We start from the raw sequence: 19,010 nt of genomic DNA, 5'->3' as shown, positions 1-19,010 counted from the left end.
TAATTTTAATTGAGAGAATGGGCCAACAACGATATGTAGAATGACATTTCAAAAGGTTATGGACGGATTCTTCCAAAACTTGGTGGATGAGTTGGGTAGGTGTCAAGAACAAGCCAATTAGATTTAATTGGTGAAGGTCTGGATGCAGATCCAAAAACGTAAATCAGTGTGATACAAAAACGCAAACTGTTCAGCTTGGCAGAGGTATGCACTCAACTGGGTGCCATTCTTGCTCATTATAATAACATCACTAAGTATTAACAAAAAGATAAAATATTGTTGTGGTTACCAAATTCGCAAACCACCATTCAGGTCCCTTAGGTGAGATATCTCGGTAAGTACATGTGTAGTTAGGCCCAAACCCGTTGTCTAGTGGGAATACATGTCATTTATGCGTGCTGCGACTCTTCAGGATAGCCGTTTTTCTTTTACTATCTTTATTTTGGACCAACCGCCATTGTTACCACCACCAGTCACAACATCAACCACCAACCACAACGCCGCTTCACCACAACCGCCACGACCTTCACGTCACACCTCGCAACCGTCGCATCGCCACCGTTCTTGCGCCGCTTGTGGGTACCGGTGTTGGACTCGTGCAGGGCGCGCGCCGAACAGCGTGTACAAAATCACGGATTTTGTGCTTCAAAAACGGATCAAAAACGACACACGCCCACTTTTTGCCGTCCAATCGGTGAGCGAGGGCGACTGGCCCCGCCCCAGGGCGTTGGAGGGCGATCGATATATGCAAATTTATGGATCAAAAAGCATTCACGCCCACTTTTTCTCGGGCCAATGGGGAGCGAGGTGAAAGGTCGAAGGGAGGGGGTCAAAGATGAGAGGGCGAAGCCACGGGGCTGATATAAGCGACCGTGTTCGTCAGTCGAGTGAGTAGTAGAGTCGAGAGAGAACAGAGAGTTAAGACTTCGCGGGCGGTGGAGTTGGCAAGAAGGAGCTGGTCGTCGTCGTGTGCGTTGGAGTCGGAGCGGAGGGGACGGAGCTGTGGAGAGGCGGCGAGGGCAGACGAGGGGGTGCTCGCGTCGTGCAGGGAGCTGCACCCCAGGGAGGCCGACAGCGCGACCTGGCCGAGGTGGAGACGCTCGTCGCGGGACTCGAGCCAGAGTAGGAATCCTCTATACCCCGAGCATCAGCAACCCCCTCCTGTTTCCCCCCGCGCTGAGATAGTGCGACCAAGGGGGCCCCTTTCCCACCCCCTACCAGACACTGTCCGCGAGGCCCGCGGAGTTGAGGCACCATCGCCGCTCCGCGTCTCATCACCAGACGGGTAGGCCCGACCCGGTCTCGGCCTCAGGCCCGCCTCATCCTTGAGGGTATTCTTTCCTTGGTTTTGGGTATGTGTTGTCGGCGCCGTCTGTGAAGTAAAATTGTATAAGTGTTGCCGTGTGCTCGCGTAATCGGTATTAGATCTGCATTGTCGCATTTGCTTTTTGTGTAAATTGAATTGTGTTTTTCTTTTCTGTGTGCTTTTGGTGGAATTGAATATGTGTGCTTTCCGTTCGTCGCGAATAAATGTGCTTTGTGTTGAACTGTTTCCCGCTTCGCTTCGTCATTTCCTTCATTGAATCCTCATCTTGCTTCACGTAAAGGGTTGGTAGTGGGCTGAATACGCCCGATAATTAATCGAACCGTCGAGGTCGACGATAACACCGCTCGGTTATCCCGATAGTACGGAACGGGTCGCTTAAGTGGCCAGTGTCCGAAGTCGACCTGCGGCGAGGTGCGATCGCCCGGTCTACCCTCCGCGTGGGTACTTAGGTAGGTCGAATTTGGCGAGCAACCCTATCCCACGCGGGGGCTGATTGGCTCGATCGCGGTGAGACCGAAAGGTCCACCCGTGACTGGTTCCCGGCGTTAGTCCGAGAGGGTCACGACTGGATTGTCCGTCCGGTGGGCGACGTGCCGCGATTCGAGTTACGTGGCCGTCAGCACGCCGGCGGGCGCGAATCCGCAACAATATGTACAACCATCTGTAAAAAGAATGATGCCATCTCTTCTACTCCTACATGGCAGCGGTAGGCTCCTCAGTGTGTATGTATACAGGTCAGTACTACCAATGGTGGCCGGTGCATTTACTCAGCGAACACTGTGTTATAGATTTATTGATTTATTTCTACTAAAAATTTTCTCCAGGACAAAGAATCAGTCTTCTACTGGGCCAGTGTAATGTGAGGTACTACTGTATGTATTGTAGAAGCACGAGTGTCATGGATGCGCTCGATCCAATCAGATCTCGGAAGCAAAACAGTCAATCGCCCAAAATGGCCACCAAAATTGAAGACAAGCAGTTCTAGTATATTATCACAATGAAAGCAACAGCAAACCACTCAGTATAATCATTGCTGTGAGGCTGCTTTGGCAGCTCTGCTTTCGAGCAGAGTGTTAAAATTACTTGGTTTTTTCTTGGATGTGGAAATCTCCAGGATGCCCTGAAGAAGGCAACAACAAGCAGTGTCTTTTGTGTCAGCTTGCTTCATTGCTCCCCTCCACTCATTAGTTCCTCCTTTTTCTCTCTCTCTTGCCTGTGAACAGACTTCCTCAGTCTGTTCAATCCAATTCTTCTCTCCAGGGTTTCAAGACAGCTGTTCACCACCATCTCAGGTAATCCCCATCCATACCCATTATCTTTTCTACCTCATTAACCATCACCAAGCCCACCTCTTTTTGAGTTTTCAAATTATTGTGTTTCCCCCTGCTCCATCACATTCCTCTTCGCTTTTTCTCCCCATTTCTGCTTCTTTCCCATATTTAAATTCCACTTCTGTGATTGAGAGTTTGCACCTGCTCGCAGCTTGTTCACCCCCGACGTCCTCCTGCCCCTCCCATTGTTCTTATTCTTGCACATATCCTTTCTTTCTCCAGGGTCGGAGGACTGACAGTATAGAACTTGGTTTTTCAAACCCGGGGTCGCGACCCCAAGTGGGGTCGCCGAGCAAATTTCGTGGGGTCGAGGGCGTCCGCTTGCAGCGAAAAAAAAATTGTCTATTTTCGATCGGTGTTCGCTTTTACGGGATGTAATATAAACGGTTCGTTCAAAGTATGGGAACCGGCGCAACATGACGCTTGGAATGGGATCCAGCCGATGTGCGGGCTCGCTGAAGGGCGGTTCATTTTGGCGGGAAATTAGTGGTTTGATCCACGGCCTCTCAGACTCTGACTCTATCATTAACGTCTACAGGTAGTCGTCGACTTACGACCGCAATTGGTTCTGACCAATCGGTCGGAAATCGAACAACGTATATTTTACATACAAAAAAAAAATTTTTTTACATACATACAAAAAAAAAAATTTTTTACATACAAAAAACAAAACAAAAAACGTGGTTGTAAAGTCGAACAGTCGTAAGTCGACGAGTACCTGTATTCACGTCTCCACGTATGACTCGAGACCTTATTTGTGATGCCAGCACCGGCCTCCAGCAAATCTCGAGAATGTTCTTACCAGGATAAATTTCTGGACCTTGGATTTTACTACGTGGTGGATAAAAGTGGGGCACAGAGGCCTCAGTGTGTGATTTGTTTTGAAGTGCTTTCTACGGAGTCAATGAAACAAAATAAGTTGCAGAGGCATTTGACTACAAAACATGCACCTTATCAGGGTAAGGAAAGAACGTTCTTTGAGAGGAAACTTATTGCACTCAATACGTGTCTTGACAGAGAGGGTACATGCCATCAGACCAATTCTCGGGCATTAGCGGCCTCGTATCGAGTGTCGCTCCATGTTGCCAAGACTAAAAAGCCTCACTCCATTGCGGAAGAACTCGTGCTGCCATGTGCAAAGGACATGGTATCTCTGATGGTTGGGGAGGAAGCGGCGAAGAAACTGGCAGTTATACCCCTCTCTGACAACACCATCCAACGCAGAATTGAAGATATGAGTTTGGACGTAACGGCTCAGGTCGTACAGAAGATCAAGGAATCGCCGTGGCATGCCATACAGTTGGACGAGTCCACTGATATCGCATCGTACGCACAACTCATCGTCTGGGTCCGCTTCATCAAGGCTGATAACTTTGTCGATGAGCCTCTGCTCATCAAACCATTGGAGGCCACCACCAAAGGCGAGGACATTTTTGGGAAAGTAGAGCAGTTTATCGTGACCATGATCTGGACTTCGGAAAGTTGCTCGGTTCTACAACAGACGGCGCGCCAGCAATGTTAGGAGTGCGTTCTGGATTCAAGGCTAAATTGCTTGACGTGGCTCCTCAGACCTCCATGGTGCACTGCATGATTCACCGAGAAGCACTCGCCTCTCGTACTTTGCCAGAAACCTTGTAGTGTGTGCTCTCAGAAGTCGTAAAAATGGTGAATCACATCAAATCGAGCACCCTCAACACTAGGTTATTCAGGCTATTCTGCCAGGAGATGGAAGCCGACCATAAGAATTTACTATTCTACACTCAAGTCAGATGGTTATCTCGAGGAAACCTTCTTCTGCGTGTTTATCATCGGTGTTCGTAAACACGACCTCAAAGATGAACTGAAGGAGTTCCTACGCACACAAGGGAAAACAGCATGGGTAGCGTTGCTTGAGTCGGACTCTTGGCTGTCAGAACTGTGCTATCTCGTTGACATCTTTGAACGTCTCAATGTCCTCAACCGCTCCCTCCAAGGCAAAGATGCCAACCTCATGATTTTTCACAACAAAATGAGCGGATTTCTGGCGACTCTAAAATTACTGGCAGACAAAGCAACTGTTAAGTGCTTCAGCCTCCCCCCCCCCGTCCCCCGCCCGTCTGGTGGAGCATCTAACGATCTGCCAGTACGATGATACTGAGCTCGACAGTCTTTCTGGGGAGATAGCATGTCACCTTCGGTCGCTCATTGAACAGTTCGAGCACTATTTCCCTGAGCTGGATGTGCAGTCCTTTTCTGTGGTTCGGGACCCTTTCACGGCTCCACTGGACTCGATTGCTGATGAAGATGATACAGCACAGGAAGAGCTTGTACAGCTCCAGCAGGATTCAGGAGCGCAGGCTCTTGCACGGACGAATTCGTTGTCGACATTCTGGTGCAAAATGGTTCCGAAGTACCCGACCCTGTCACGGCGCGCCATTAAGGCTCTCATGCCATATCCTTAATCATACTTTTGTGAGCAGTCGTTCTCCACCATGGTGGTGATTAAAACAAAGTACAGAAATCACCTAGAAATGGAGCATGATATGATCCTGGCATTGTCATCTACTTCTCCACGAATAGAGAAGTTGGTTTCTGAAAAACAGGCTCATCCTTCTCACTGATATATCTAAATGTCATTTGGACTAAACTTCTGAAACATTGAACTGTACTATTTGGATACTGTCGGCTATTCTCCGTTTACTCGTCTATGAAAACATGACGATGGTGAATAAAGTAAACAGTAAATTTTCTTGTGTCATATGAAATCTTATCTTATATATTATGAATTGGGGTTTGAATCTTTTGGGTCGCGCGATGTAGAGAGGTTCTGAAATTGGGTCACCACTAAAAAAAGTTTGAAAACCACTGGTATAGAAGGAGCAATATCGAAGAATATATGGTGGAAAACAGACAGACCTCCAACCTACCTACAATGCGAGAGCAACAGAACCTGTGTGCTTTGACCTCATCACAGATGATTATAATAATTTTGAGATCTTTAGATTACACTGAATCTCGGAGGGACAGATGTGATGGCAAGGTGCAGGCCCATAGTGGAGAGCAGCACTTCATTGAGCAACGGACGAAGGCCTTGTGGACTCTGAGTAGACTCTACTGCTGGCTTTGGAGGTCAGCTTTTTCATGTAGTCAGCTCTGGAAAGGTCATGGCTGATGGTCAGGACTATAAATTCAAGAGGCTGGCCCTCTTCCAGTGGATGACCAAGGAAATAGGTGGGTTAATTTGATGACCATTCTGGAACCATAGGGGGAGACAGTGAGATATTCCACGATTCAAGGACACGTTCGATTTATCAGACTAGAGTCGAATCATTTCCCGATCAGCAAAGAGACTTCAAGTGGGGTGAATGGGAGCAGGCAGCGAGGAAGATATGGTATGGCATGATAATTGGTTTGGCTGACGGGCATGACGTGCAACCCGCAGTCATCATGCATGCAGACAGGAGGTGCATGACCACAATGATGGAAGCACATAAGCAGGCTGATGCTGTCTGGCACACATTTACACTTCCTTTTTTCTCAGTGTCTACTCTCTTCCCTCTTGTTGTTCCAAAACTAACGACCCTGGCACCCCACACATTCTTCCTCTCAACTTTGACTTCTCTCTTGCCATTCTCCAATTTCAACATATTTCTGTCTTCTCTCATTCTGTGTCTCAAACTCCAACTACTATTGTCTCTGCAGCTCCCTCATGTACCTTTGCAGATATATAGATGTGTCTAAGGCAGTCACGGTTCAGCCGATGATGCAACTCCCTCTGTGTAGAGCAACCAGTTCCACTGGCTTCATGCTGAGGGTGCAGGGCTCAAGCAACCCAGGGTGGGTGGTAGAGAGACAGAGTTTATGAAGGGAGTGCAATCTTAAAAGAGACATGGGAGGCATTTCTCTGGTTGAACACACCTTTACACAGGACACACCTTTAAATATGTAATGGTTGATTAGTAAAGAGCAAAAAAAAATACATGTAATGGTTGGACATCTCTCTGGCTGTTATCAGAGAACCACCTGAGCGCCCTCAAGTCTGGCATTCACTCAAGCCGACTGGCCGGGTCTCCAAGCAGCCATGAAACTTCTAGACTGGTCTCCCATCACTACTTTCTCCAACATCAACTCATCTTGGGAATTCTTTCAAAGAAACTTGCTTTCCCTCATGCACAGATTTATCCCCTCTCGTCTTCAGTTGTCCTACCCTTCCTCCCGCCATTGGTTCACTGAAGCTTGTGGTGAGGCAGTTGTCCTGAAACAACTTGCCTTTGCCTCATGGAAAGCAAATCCAACTGAGGGCAATCGCAGTTCCTTCCATAAAGCACGGAACAAGTGTGTATCTACCCTCAGGGGAGCCAGAAAACATCTTTCCAATCTCAAGTCTGAACTCTCAAACCTCTCTCCCTCCTCCAAATCCTGGTAGCGACTAATCAAATCTGTTTCTGGTGTATGTTACCCCTCCATCCCTCCCTTACCTCAAATGGCCACACTGCTGATACCGCACGTGAAAAGGCTGAATGGCTAAACTCGGTGTTTGCATCGAAATCTTGTGTCCAAAACCCATCGCTTTCTGTATCCACCAGTACCCAGTTGCACCCAACTGTCCCTGGACTCTGTGTACTTTTCCTCTGACAAAGTGGAGAGCTTGCTGTCAAACCTCAACTCAGGTTCTGCACCCGGTCCAGAAGGCATCAGCCCACGTGTCCTAAAAACCTGCAACTCTGCTCTTGCTCACCCTCTCATTTGCTCAAGGTCATCTGCCATCTGCTTGGAAATCAGCAAACATTAATGCCCTGCACATAAAAGGTGCTAAAACATATCCTTGCAACTACAGACCAATCAGCCTTCTCCAAATCATCAGCAAGGTTATGGATTCCATCATCGCTTCAGACATTAAATCCTTCCTCTTCTCCAATGGCTTGATTTCCGATCATGAATTTGGTTTCAGACAAGGTCACTCTACCCTGGATATGCTGCTTCTGCTCTTCCAACAATGGATAGAGGTATTCAATGCGGGACATGAAATCAGAGCCATATCACTAGACATATCGTGTGCTTTTGACATGGTCTGGCAACCTGCCCTGCTCACTAAACTCTCTTCCTATGATATCCAAGGCCATCTCCACTCATGGCTCGCAGACTTCTTTTCCTGTCACAGTCAATCAATGTGTGGCCCTAAATGGAGTTCTCTCATCCCTCCTGTCAAGGCTGGAGTTCCTCAAGGCAGCGTTCTGGACCCTGTTCTTTTTCTGGTTTTCATCAATGATCTCTCCGACTCTCTGGAAAATCCTTTTTATCTCTTTGCTGATGACTCCACCCTCTGCCGTACCATTTGTCATCACTCAGACCGGCAAGCAGCAGCTTCTTCACTCACTGCAGATCTGCGTAAAATCACAAACTGGTCCAACACGTGGAACATGTCTTTCAATCCAGACAAATCTCACACTCTCACAATGTCTCTCCGAAAGGACCATTTGGAAACCCCCCCCCCCATCCACTTTCTCAACAATTCTCTGGAAGAAGTCCTTTCTTTCAAGCTTCTGGGTCTCACTGTCTGCCATGATCTTTCCTGGGAAAACCACATTTCAAACCTCGCCTCCAAAGCCAGTCACCGACTGGGAATCCTCCGTCGTGCAAAGTCCTTCCTCGGCCCACCTGAGTTCCTGACCACTTACAAAGCTTTCGTCCGCAGCCTGATTGAGTACTGTTCTCCCCTCTGGGCTGGTGCTCCTGCCTCCCACCTTTCTCAGCTTCACGCTGTGGAAACCAAGGCATTTCAGATCATTGGTACCTCCCGCGATGAGGCTGAGTCTTTAGGTCTCTCACTCTCTCACCGCAGGCAGGTCGGTGGTCTTTCTGTCTTCTACCGTCTCCTTTCCGACCTCGCTCCCCCCCCCACCCCCTGCTCTGTCTAGGATTTTTCCCCACCACATTTCCACAGGGCGCTTAAGGTCCGCCTACAACACCCTTCTGGTAAAACTACCAAAATCACGAATCACTGCTCACCTTCACTCTTTTTTCACCACCTTTGGAATAAACTCCCTCACTCTGTTCAATCCCATTCTTCCCTCCGGGCCTTCAAAACAGCTGTTCATCACCACCTCTTATCTCCCCCATCCAAATCCTCAATTTTTTCTACTCTCGTTAATCCACCCCCAACCCACCTCCTTCAAATCCCTGCTTTCCTTCATGAAAGTCCCTGTAATGTCCATCTTGTATACCCTTGTATACCCACCCCATCCCTCTCCCTTCCACAGATCTCCTAATGCCTCTGTTCCCCACTGTTTTGTCCTTCCCTCTCTCGCCCCTCCTGTCTCATGCCCCCCTTGATGTGTGTTGAGTGTTAGCTCTCATACGAGCCTCGACAAGGTATACAAAATAAATAAATACAAATAAAAAATTGTCTCCATACAGCCTTGCTGAACATATCTGTAGCTCATCACAGTTGGTCTCATGCATATACAAGACAAAGCCCTTCCCACCAAGTGGGGTTGACATTGTTAATACAACTGTAACAGTTCTTCTTGAAACAGATATACTACTGGAGGGAGGGGGAGGAGGGTCCCCCCTCCCTCATCCTTTCCCATCCATCCATTGGGACCATACTCTGTGCAGAGCGTTGATGCTGCCTAAGCAGTCTCCTGGGCTATGGGGCACAATCCTGGACGGGTCACCACTCTGACACAGGATACCAGCAAGCTAGCACTCGTTTCGCCGACCTGGGAAGGATGACAGGCAAAGTCAACCCCACCTGGTATTAATTCAACAGCCAAGTGGGATATGAACTCAGGATCCTAGGATCCCAAGCCCACCACTCTAACCATTAAAGCCCACACCAGGCATATATCCTTTCCCATGCAAGTATCTATTTTCAATTTCAGAGCAGAAAATAATAAGATTGGACAGTCGGCAAATTTTTTTGGGAGGCAAAATGTTCAGATTATTGAAATAAAACAAAACATTGAATAAATTGAGATAAATATTGTTGATTGATATTTACATTTGGGAAATCCACTTAAATATGTAATGGTTGATTAGTAAAGAGCAAAAAAAAAATTAGTCTGCAAATGCTTCCCCTCCCCCCTCCCCCTCATACCCCAACACCCCTTTCCCTGCACTCATCATTCTACTAATTATAATCATTTGCCTGGCTGAAAGAAATGGTGCAATTCCATTGCATTCCATTCCGTTCTGCTCCCACACATTTGGCTGAATTGCATTATACTCTGGAACGCTGGATTTGTACCATTAGTGCTTATAACATCATGATCACTCTAACATATGACGTACGTAGACATGACCTGGTGTCCTTCCCGGTGAATATAGATTTATGTTGTTGTTATTGGTTACTATGGTATATACACTACTGGCAAAAGTCTTACACATTTTGCATTCTTCCACTCTGATGCATCAGGAAACTAAAACTTTGTATTCAATGCAAATACACCTTTATGAAAAAGAAAATCTGATTCAAATAATAAAAACAATTGTGCACAATTTACTGTGATATGAACCATTTGTGAGTAAGTCCACTGTTTTTCTTTAAAACCAATGAAATTCTTTGAGGGAAACTTTCAAATAATTTTGTTATAAACTTTTGTGGAATGATGTTTCACTCTCCTTCCAAGGATCCTCAAAGTTAGGGTACTTTTTTTGCTTTTTCTTCGTCCAAATAGTCCTGTCCAGCTTTAATAATTTGAAGGGGTGCATTTCATGTGTTGGAGGACTTCAAGTTCTTCTTGCTTTTGCAAATACGTTTTCATGATTCCAACGGAGGAGATTTTGGATCTTTATCTTGCTGTAAAATGAAGTTTGGACCAATAAGTATTGCACCACAGGGGATAGTACGGTGGATTAAAATCTGTTTGTACCTTGCTGCAGTCAATATTCCATCAATATTTAGCAATTTTCCAACAGTACTTGATGATGTGCACCCCCAAACTTGAGTTTAACCTCTTCCATGCTTAATTTTTAGCTTCAAACAAAGCCTGGTGTTAGCTTAGCAATTAGGGTGGCTGGCTTGGAATCTTAGGGTGGCTGGCTTGGAATCTTAGGGTCCTGAGTTTGAGCCCCTGCGTCACCGTTGAATTAACACCAGGTGGGGTTGACTCAGCCTGTCATCTTTCCGAGGTCGGCGAAATGAAGGGCATTGCATCAGTGGCATAGCCGCATTCTCAGCCAATGACGCTACCCGCAGCCTTGTGCTGCATACGAAGGAGAAGGAGGAGGATGCTCTGAGTATATTCTCTATTTACGTCACTCCTATTTATGTTGTGTCATGCACATTTATAGTGGGTTTTCATCTGTTAAACCTTAGCAAAACCCTGTAAAGAAGAGTGCCAAATGACCAGCAAGTAAAATAGTTGCCTCTGCATCGAAGAAGGTGATGAAAACCATTAATTTAGAGGTAAATATGGTTGTCCTAAAGTGGTTTGATGTGGGAGAACGAGCTGTGGACATTGGCAGGGTGCTTGGCCTAACAGATACACAGTGAGAACAATAGCAATACATGCTAATGCTGATGAAATAAGAGAATATGCTTCAAGTGTGAATCCATTAAATACTGCTAGAAGAGCAAAAAGCAGAGATAAGGTGATGGATAACATGGAGCAATTGGCAAGTGTTTGGATTGAAGATCAAGGAATGTTTATTTAAACTTGTTCTCATATCTTTCTAGGTACTGGACTTGTTTAATATTTCTTCTGGAAATTTTTACCAAAGGATGCCACCAGGAACATATCCTAAATTTTTATCATTAGGTCAAAGGAAAGATAGGGTTTGATTTAAGTTGTTAAGCCTCATGTTGGCTTAACAGTTCAGGTTGCTGGTTTAAGATCTTAGGGTCTTGAGTTTGAGCCCTTGTTGTGCAGTTAAATGACACCAGGTAGGTTGACTCCGGCTATCATCCTTCTGTGGTTGGCAAAATGAGTACCAACTTGCTAGGAACAGGAGTCACTGCAGCAGCAGCACAACCGCATTCCCAGCCATGATGTAACCAGCAACCAAAGTCTGCATACAAAATATTAATAATAATTGAAGTCGTTTCACCCAACGTTGTGTTTTTCAGGAACGTATCCCCAACGTAAATAGAAGACTGACGGTATACGTTTCAGTTTTTCATCATCTCATATGTACTATCTTCGATTAGATCCAAATAACTGAAACTTTGACTCATCTGTCAAAAGCACCATTTGACCATTGTTCCATAGTCCAATTTCTGTGTTTTTGTGCATATTTTAGCCTTGTTCCCCTTTCCTTACAAAGGTTTTCTTGCTGCAACACATCCTTTAAGTCCTGATTTCAAAAGTGATCTTCGTACTGTCCATTGGTGAATGATACTGGAAGCCTTATGCCAGTTCTGTTGTCAATTCAATGCTTGTCTTATTTCTATTCCATAAGGTTATTATGTTCAAGTATTTCTCATCCATGTTAGACACCTTTTGGGGTCCTCCAGTTCTGGGTTTGATAATTACAGATGATGTTTCTCTGAACATGTTAATTTTGCTTCGGCTATGACACCTTGAAAATCGAGTGATGGCAGATACTTCCCTCATTGTTTTTTCTCTTTTATGTCGAAATACAATTACACGGCAATCTTTACCTCCGTCACCGAAGGTGGACAGAGGTTATGTTTTTACCCCCGTCGTCTGTTTGTTTGTTCGTTTGTGAACAAAATATCTAAAAAAAGTTGTGGACGGATTTTGACGAAATTTTGTGGAGAGCTTGGGTATGTGAAAAGGACAAAATTATTAGATTTTGGTGAAGATCCGAATCCGGATCTGGATCTGATAAAGTTTAAAGTGATTCCTCACCATTGGAAGTACGGGCCAAAAATGACATATAGCAGGATATCTCAAAAAGTTGGGGACAGATTAAAAAGAAACTTGGTGGGCAGTTTGGGTATGCAACAAGGAAAAATTGATTGGACTTTGGTGAAGATCCGAATCCAGATCCGAGAATTTTTTAAAGTGATTCTTCACCATTGAGTGATAGGGCTAAAACGATATATAGCATGATATCTCAAAAAGTTATGGACGGATTCGGACGAAACTTGGTAGGTGAGTTAGTTAGGTGACAAGAACAAGCCGATAAAATTTTATTTCAGGTCGAAATCCAGATCCAGCCTATCAGTGGGATACAAAACATAAACTAATCAGCCTGGCAGAGGTATGCTCTCTAATGAGTGTCCTTCTAGTTTTTTTCTGTACACATAATCAAGATTAATGGAAGAGCTAAAACACTGAAAGGATCAGGACACAACAGAACAAAAGGAACAGTAGAGAAGTGGAGGGGGGAGGGGGGTACACCAACAGCAGGGTTAAAATACAAAATAGAGGGAGACTTAGACAAACAATGGCTGTCGGGAGGAAAGTGGGGTAGGCGAGGATGCATGGTTTGGACAAGATGGATAAAGAAGGAAATGTCCAGGAAGGAAAAAGTGAAAATTTGGGAGGAGGTGGGTTCAGAGGTGGTGAGGTCAATGGGGGAAGAAAACATCATGGTTTTGGATGGAGGTGATCTGAAAGAGTTTGATTTAAGATTCATCTGTTAAACCTTTCTTCTGAAAGTTTAGCCACTTTGTTTTAAGCTAACAGTTAACCCTGATAGATGTACAAAAAGGGGGCTTTTAGCTTTATAGATGTTTTTGAGAGGAGCATCTAATGTTAATGATGATCAGGACCACCTGACAATGAGTCGTTAATTCGATTTGATTGGTAAATGTGATGGATTAGCCATACAATACTTCATATTAGTTGCTCATGTATAATTTACTTTGAGTTGTTGTGATCACAAGTTTGTGAAGATTCTGATTAATGTGAATTAAAGATTGCTAAATGACAGGCTTGGTTTCTTCTCTCCCAAACTGCTTCTTCTTTAATAGCTACAATTATTCCCACGTTCATGTGGGGTTGGCCGGGAAAGTTTTTGGCCCAAATCTTTTATGAACCAGCTGGCCATGCCTGATGCTCAAGGAAGTAGTTGGGGCAGGAATTTCGAATTTGGCCATGGTCATAGCTCACCTACTCTTCGCGAAGGACACCGTGGGATCTTTGACATCCACCAACTAATGCTGGCAGATGGGACAGCCGATTAACGTCCATCCGAAAGACGGCACACACATTGATGAATCACCCTGCCTGTGAAACAACAGGATGAAAATTTATAGTTGTGTCAGGGATTGAACCCAGGCTAGACAGCTTAGAGGCGAGTGTGCGTACCTCCAGGCCATCCTGCCAGCCGTTCTTCTCACCCAAACTAAGCTGTATTAATAACAATCAACGTTGTCATAAGAGTAGAAAGCAGTGGAGGCTATGAGTTAATGGTTGATGCTGATAACATCCATATATATTGCAACTGTTGAATATATCTAAGACTTTTGCACAGCAATGTATGTCATTGAAAACTCAAACCGCAGGTCATCCAAATGAACTGAGAGACACTATGGCCTCTCAGAATTACGGGCGAATACGATATACAACCCATCGTAGTTTACTATTAATACAAGTATTCCTGAGATGAAATTTGTAGTTAAGCTTTTACACCGCACAATTGCAGAAACCTTTAGTTACGATGTGGTAAGACGGACAGGCTTGCCATCAGCAATTGACCCACTGCGATGATGTTAGGCACTTCAATCAACCCACCCCACCCTTCATACGAGTCTAATGGACAAAAAGACTGTAAGAAGTGAATGTGTCAACACATCTTTCGAGGAGAGAATGGAAATGCAGCAGATTTCGACTTGGAGGGTAGTCGACTCAATACAAAAAGACGTTCAAGACAGAAAAAACTCACATGAACACAAACGAGCAATCTAACAAACAAAGTCCTAAAAGATATGATGCATTTGACAGGCTTATTAAAATCAACGACTACCGCATGATGAGTGAAGAAGACATCAAGTTTTTGGATCCTAAATTTATGCTCAAAACAGCAAGAGACAGCTCACAGCTTATTGGCCATTCTAGATTCAGCCTGACCCAGGTTTTAGGCGACATTCACTTCAAAACGATTTGCACAGTTGACAATATATCGCAGTCTTCTCTAAAAGAAGACATGCTAGTGGACTTAACCTGGCATCTGAACCACTAAACAACAAATGCGCTGAACATGCTGCAATTATATGTAAGGAACGTAGAGGCAGCCACCACCTGCTAACGCCCAATAGCAATTACTGCTCAGATTGTGTGGAAGAATGAATAAAACGATCGGAATGGCATTTGCATCCTTGTGCACACTCTTTCAGAAGCGTGCAGCACCCACACGCCTCTTAATTCCCATCCTTTGTTCTACTACCTTCATCCATATTCTCAAACCACTAATTTGCCTTCAATTGGATTCTACCTAAACACACAATACAAAAATTTCCTCCTATTTATGCTACAATATAAATGAGCTAAAACGTGCTACAAACATAATCAGGAGGTTTCTTATACGTTTTTGCAAATGATGCATCATTAGGTACTGCAATTGTACTTTCTCTCCCAAAAAATTAAAAATATATATTATAATAAATAATAATAATAGCAAAAAAATAAAAATAAAAATCACCACTGTTCTAATTAGAATGTCATCACAAAAAGAAGAACTGATTTATTTTGCAAAAACTATAATTACGAAGCGTGGAATGAAACATGACGCTTCTGTTACAAGAAACAGAAAGCCTGTCTGCATCCAATCAGTGAAGCATAAGTTCTACAAGCCTAAAATACAAGGTTGGAAAATCAGTATTACCTGCTGACTCCATATGTCTCTGTCCTAATTAACATACAGAAACTGCAATGCATTGTATTTTTAATCTTACAGTTGAGATGTCCACATGGGAGGTGGATATTTTATGGCAACATGACGACGTAAGCATTTTATTAAAACAGTGAATTGAAAGGATATTTCTTTTTCAAATCTAGTCGAGAAGGGAGCTGGAAGTGGGGGCAGGGGGTGGGGATACTTTGGAAACAAGAAAGCTGAATAAAGGAAATTGAGATGGAGGATATAGGGGACAGAAGGGTGGGTAAGGTGAAGGGAAAAAAAGGAAGAGATGATACAGATGTGGAGAGTTGAAGGATTACTGTTTGCTCCTATTTATGTGACATCAAAATGAGCTGAAACATGCCATATCCTCATATCAAATATTACGGGAAAGCATCTCAAACTACAAAGCCCATCCGCAATCCGCATCCACTTTGTACTTCAACTAAACTTAATGAAAACAACAGCTAAAAAAAATTATATATGTATGTATGTATGTATGTATATATATATATATATATATATATATATATATATATATATATATATATATATATATAATTTATTATATATTGTTCTCCATATCTTCAGAATCAAGGTTTGTTGAAAATTTTATGATGAAACCTCAAATGGTTAAAAAAAAGTTTTGTCATGGACAGACACACTGAAGCTGAATGGTAAATAAATAAAGAAGGAGAAGGGCACTCGGTAGAGGGCATACTGTTACGAATTTGGAAGCCTTGTGCACACAGACAGACAGCTGTCCCCTATAGCTCAGTTAAATCAGTAAGTGTGTGTTTCTAGTTAGGGTCCCGTCCCGAGTCTAGTGGGAACTGGATGTTCATGCGCTGCGGAGTTATTTTGATAGTTAGGATTATTTTACTGCAACAACAACGCCTGCTCGAGGAATTGTCCGCGCTGTTCGCGCGCTCACGAAGCGTTTCGTTCAGGCCTGGCACCAAATGAGAGAATGCGTTATTTTGCGGTCAATGGGCGACGAGCGGATCAGAGCCGGGGCGGTCCTTTGCAAGAAGGCGGAGCCGCGACATGCGGTCCGCCCAATGAGAGCAGGCCACGCATGGGAGGACCGCGCCCGAGAAGGACGACGAAGGAACGGAGAACAAATAACTGTGCCCCGTCTGCTCGAGCGCGTGGTCTGATCCCATCTCGCTGGTGCTGGTCTGGTGCTCGGAACGCATCTCTCGACGCTGGTCTGGCCTCATCTCGTCGCTGGTCTGCGTCTGGCTGCCCTGGTCCGTCTTCTGGCGACCAGAGCTCCGGGAAGTTGTGGACGTCCAGCCGCACGCTCGCGGCCAGGTAACCAGCCACGTTCTCGTCCCTCAGCTCGACTTCCCTCCGAGCTGAAGGAATAATAAAGACCCTTGAGGTCCATCTCTTTTCTTTGGGTGTGTGTCTGTGTGCGGGTCTGTCTTGTCTAAGTAGAACTGGTGAAGTGATTTTGCTGTACATTATTTGCATCCTTTATAGTCGGTTTAACTCTGCCCTTTATGTGTTGCTTCCCCACCTATTGTAAATAAATACCACTATTGCTGAATGTTTCAGCTCGTCCTCGTCCTTTCCTTCATTGGTTTAGCACGGTGTGTGTTGGGTGATTAAAAAGGCCGTTGCTGCTGTAGTTGTGCATTTGGACCGACGGGACTTCGGTAATCATCCGCTCGGGTTACGCACAGGTCGAGCACGGAAACGGCTCATCCCGTTCGAGCTCCGTCGAGGGTGTGAATTCCTCGGTAGCTCGCCACGTGGGCCTCTAGGTATTTTGAAGTTTGGCAAATAACCTTGTGCCCACGCGGTTGATTTATTGACGATTCACAGTCCTGTAAGGGACCCGTACCTTCGGAGTTATCCGAGGGTAACGATCTGAATTTCGGGTGTTCGGTGGAGTCTACTCTGCTGCTCCAACTAGCGGTCGTGCTCGTCGCCGATACCCGGCCCACAACAATACCTCTGCCAAGCTGATTATTAGTTTATGTTTTGTATCCCACTGATAGGCCGGATTTGGATTCAGACCTGAACTAAAATTTAACCAACTTGTTCTCGTCCCCTAACCAACTCATCCACCAAGTTTCGTCCGAATCCATCCCTAACCTTTTGGGATGCCATGCTATATATCGTTTTAACCCTATCACTCAATGGTGAAGAATCATTTTTTAAAATTCTCGGATCTGGATTTGGATCTTCACCAAAATAGGATCAATTCTTCCTTGTCACATACCCAACCTCACCACCAAGTTTCGTCCAAATCTATTGAAAATTTTTGAGATATCCTGATATTATATAGTTCGGTTTTGGCCCAATATTTCAATGGTGAAAAATCACTCAAAAAAATTTCGGATCCAGATCCGGATCCGCATCTTCACCAAAATCTAATAATTTCGTCCTCGGCACACACCCAAGCTCTCCACCAAATTTCATCTGAATCCATCCACAACTTTTTGAGATATCCTGTTCACAGACACACATGGGGGAAAACATAACCTCCATCCAGCTCCAGTGGTGAAGGTAAATAGGGAAGTGATGACTAAAACCTGGCCGTCTCATGCTGGCATGTGGCAGACAGACTATTAAAGCATATTTGTACTCATTGTGAGTTTTGCCCTGAGACATTTTGACCCAATCTTTACTATAATTCACTGACAGGCGTGCGTGCGTTTGTGTGTGTGTTTGTCGCACTACTCCTACAGTTCTGGCCTGATTACAACCAGACTTGCTACAGAGGATAAGCATGACCCCAATTAGTGTATTGGGGTGCTTTTATCTTTGCTGGTGGTCTTGGGGTGATGCAAATTCTCTATGTAAAGGTGCATCTTGTGGTGCCGCTCCAGGTGGGAGAGGGTATGACAAGTCCCCACCTTTTACAGTACAGTATTCCTGTTCCCAAGTTTTCTGGTGCAGATGTTTTGAATTATAAGCAGTAGGTATGTTTTTACTTCATGCACGTAATCCCTGGTTATTTTTTATATTCAGGAGTGATTGAGGCAGCTGTCAGTTGCCTATACACCACCCAAATAAAGGTACAGTATGTGTCAGAAAAACATGTCGCATGCTGTGAACAAGATCGCCCACAGGGCAGATACTCTGCGAGTCCATAATAATAAATGCCAGTGTGTGCATGTGTCAGTCAGTGTGTGTGTGTGTGTGTGTGTGTGTGTGTGTGTGTGTGTGTGTGTGTGTGTGTGTGTGTGTGTGTGTGTGTGTGTGTGTGTGTGTGTGAGTCCCTCCTCCATAACTCCAAAACCAGAAAACCTAGCAGCTTGAAACTTTGCATGCATACTAAGGGGACTCCAAGGGAGTGCATGAATGAAAATTGTGTTTGGGTAAATTTAAACACCCCTTTTGAAGATAATTAATGGCTTACCTCCATGGAAGGCTTATCCTTGGTCAGCCCAAAGTCCCCTCACAGGGGTCTTTGCCGCCATCTTGATTCGGCCTATTCAAACATACCTTGCCTTGGAAATACCATCTCAAGGGCGTAGCCAGGCTGAGGCAGACGAGGCAGTTGCCTCGTCGCTCATTTCCTGAAATATGATCTGGCCTGAGTCCTCTGGCCATCTGAGCTCCCTGGTGAGTAAACTATCAAAGTTACCCGTCAGTGCTCTGAA

The 19,010-nt window shown here is 44.8% G+C and overlaps 1 protein-coding gene across 10 annotated transcripts in view; it reads right to left on the bottom strand.

Moving 5' to 3' along the window:
- LOC147016897 (adhesion G protein-coupled receptor L2-like) overlaps nucleotides 1-19,010 on the bottom strand; it is a 619,880-nt gene that overhangs the window by 469,456 nt on the left and 131,414 nt on the right. For 2 of the 10 annotated variants that reach the window (XM_085846064.1, XM_085846067.1), the window contains one exon: nucleotides 9,247-9,359. The exons of the other annotated variants lie outside the window; for them this stretch is intronic. The gene's annotated coding sequence lies outside the window, so the exon portion shown is untranslated. The remainder of the gene's footprint in view (nucleotides 1-9,246; nucleotides 9,360-19,010) is intronic. 10 annotated transcript variants of the gene reach the window in all.

Source organism: Eptatretus burgeri, chromosome 11 (genome assembly GCF_056783735.1).
Source record: "Eptatretus burgeri isolate ZD-2024b chromosome 11, Ebu_testis_v1, whole genome shotgun sequence".
Classification (NCBI taxonomy): Eukaryota; Metazoa; Chordata; class Myxini; order Myxiniformes; family Myxinidae; genus Eptatretus; species Eptatretus burgeri.
This window is presented reverse-complemented; position numbering and strand designations above follow the sequence as displayed.